This window comes from Dermacentor andersoni, chromosome 7 (genome assembly GCF_023375885.2).
Source record: "Dermacentor andersoni chromosome 7, qqDerAnde1_hic_scaffold, whole genome shotgun sequence".
Classification (NCBI taxonomy): domain Eukaryota; kingdom Metazoa; phylum Arthropoda; class Arachnida; order Ixodida; family Ixodidae; genus Dermacentor; species Dermacentor andersoni.
In genome coordinates, this window is record NC_092820.1 from 103,800,715 (window position 1) to 103,803,732 (window position 3,018).

Genomic DNA, 3,018 nt, shown 5'->3' on the forward strand with positions numbered 1-3,018 from the left:
AAAGCCAAACCAAGCATTGGATTTTGCGTGATGCAAATACTCTGAATGCTTTACGAATGCCGTATGCATTAAAAAGTTGCGTATTACTTCTTTTTCTTTTTTCGCCGTATATGTTTTATGAAAAGCATAAAGGTCTCATATCAAATAAGAAAGTGAAAGCAGGGTATGAAAAAACCACTTACTCAAGTAAAATAGAAAGAGAGTGAACGCTCTTACGCTCAAGCACACTAACGCGCGTTGCATACTCGGAAGAAAAACTGCCTAATAACGTTGTTTCAACCAAAACACGTCCTACAAAACATACATATCGGCACACACCCATCACACACCCATCACACAAGCTTTCTGTACTTGCCGTACGCTGTACGGCAATAGCAATTCAGCTCATCTATATTGCTTCCGTTGCTTCAGAGACGTCGTGAGGCTGAAAACATTCTGAGCAGCCTTTTACACCGAAAATATTAAGGCTAATACTTTCCCCGAATAGCTGGCACACAAGAACCAGTATTTTCACAGCGAAGTTGATCGCATGGACAATCAATGGGAAAGCGTAAAATGGCAACACTCTTCAAATTAACATAAAAAAAATTCAGTGTCATTCAACTCTGTCAAGATCGATGACGAGCGAAGCTGTGTATGCGGGCCCCTTAATGGCGAACTGTCCATCGCCGTGCGTCAAACGCCGTATGCACATAAATGGAGGGCGAGGCGCGACTAGTTGCTCCTCCACGATGTTGAACCTCGGGAGATGACGAGACACCGGGGGGTACACATGCCCTTGTCTTTGTGTAAAATGTGGCACGACACATTTTTGGCACGTAGAACAGACACGCACCTCACCACACTCTGAAGGCATACACTGCTTCACCGTAGCAAAGGCGATCGTGCGTTGGTCGACGTCTCGCAGTGCAGTAATGATTGTGAGGTCACTCGAAAACCACAAGCGGTTACACACAACACGGGCCGCCCAAAATTGGTTCCTCAAAAACTCCCTCTGAAGCCTAGCCGTTGGGTGAAACGTTCCAAGTTTGCGGGATCGGGGCCGCATGGATGGTTCGTATTTCCGCCTCGCGGTCTTGGCGGGCAGCACGCTTACGGGACCGCCACCACGGGAGAGCGGAAGGAAATGAAAGCAGATACGCAAGCGCTTGGAACGCCGACAAAGAGAGGGCGGGGCGGTACGAACGTAGACATGGGTGACGCGGGTCAAAGTGTAGCATGCCTTGTCGGCTTAATATCTGACGCGAGTTGTATTTGGACCTAAGATATGAAACTTATTTTTGCAAGTTGGGGGAGTGCTTAAAGCCTGCTTCACCTCCGATGTAGGTCGGCCCGGTATAGCAATATCTTCGGAATTGGCCCACGTAAGGGGAGAAATTCTCGATTACACGACTTGATAGACGCCCGCAATTTTTTTCCAGAACCTAGCCATATACAGCTACGCTGTAAAAGCTTATACGCGCACAAAAAGTGTTCTTGGATGTATGCGATTCCGCAGAATTATTGATTAAAAGCGACGTAAGCTGCCTCACCTTTCCAAGTAATTTTTCATTGCCTTCATGAACTCGTAGATGGAATAAAGTAGGCCTCGTGCGAAATTTTTGTTCGACACCTTCACTCCCCTGCTTACAGCTACACCGTGTGAAAAAAAATACACCGAATTGCGAGGGGTTCTAAATGGACTTTGCGATACATGGTTAACTTCTTGTATATCCTCATATCCGAATAAGAATGGCCATCAGCGCCATGTGCAATTTTTTTTTTTGCAGGTATGACGAAACGCTAGCTAGCCTTTTCTGCCACTGGCTATCTTATGATGCTCAACGATGCGCCTCTGCCAGCTAGTCTCAACCGCTTCGATGAAAGACTGCATTCGGAGGGAAAGAAAAGATCCTAGGATACCCGCCGCAGTATCCTCGGCGTTAGATCCTTGCGCTGCGATGAGGTCGCGGTCGTAGGTTGGATCCTACCTTCGGCGACTGCATTTCGGTGGGGGCGAAATGCGAAACCGCTCGGGCACTTAGATTTAGGGGCACGTTATTAAAGAAGCCCAGGCGGTCAAAAGTTATTCCGGAGTACTCAGAATCATAATTTTGTGTTGGTACGTAAAACTCTAGAATTTGATTGATTAGTGTCTTTTGTTAAATCCTGGGACCTAGGTCCCAGGATTCAGCCTTGTGTATGCACTATTGCATACACAAGGCTATTAAAAAAATGTATTTCACTTTTAAGAGGTGGCTAGACTGTACAAACGCTTCTGATCGACAGTTAGTGAACTTCCATGTGTGAGTGTATTCCCACTGACTGTCTCGATTTTTTTTATCTTTCCGTTTTTTGATCTATCTCTTTCCACAAGTGTAGGGTATCATACCGGGCAGGTTCTTGGTTCACCTACGTGCCGTTTCCTCTTTGTGACTCTCTCTCTCTCTCGTGTATAGCATCATTCCCTACTGTAACGGTTTCGTATGCAGCACAGTAACTCCGCATACTTTCCATACAATTCTAAGGAAAATCGCAGGACATTTATATGGAATGACCATTGCGTGCTTAAGTATTGTACGGAATATGTAATTATTGGAATGAAATGTGGAACCTTCCAGTAGGGATTAGCTAATTACAAAGACACGAAAGTTTCCCAGTGGACGCTGTGCAAGGTACCCACGTTTCCACGTGCCATGTTTCATTCCAACCCAACTTGAATATATTATGCTGCTATCGTTTTAGTATCTCCATAATCTGTCCCAGCGCCGCAAATGCGCCAGCGTTCTTTTCCTCTTATCCTGAGATAAAGATCGAATCAAGTTAGCTTTATTTGTTTTCCAATACTATGAAATGCCTACACAGTAAATGGACCGAGAGTCAATAAGGTCGTTGGCCATACACAAATACAGAATTTGGATGTGAGTCGGAAGGAAAACAACGGAAGAGCAAAACAGAAGGCAGCATTAGAGTAGTGCAAATTCGCAGCTTACACAAACATTGAAGTGGATATAGAAACGTGCGTGTAATCACTCAATT

At 45.2% G+C, this 3,018-nt stretch overlaps 1 pseudogene; it reads left to right on the plus strand.

The window, feature by feature from the left end:
- The first annotated feature begins 1,192 nt into the window (after window positions 1-1,192).
- Window positions 1,193-1,369, plus strand: LOC126534978 (U2 spliceosomal RNA; annotated as a pseudogene).
- The last annotated feature ends 1,649 nt before the right edge of the window (window positions 1,370-3,018 follow it).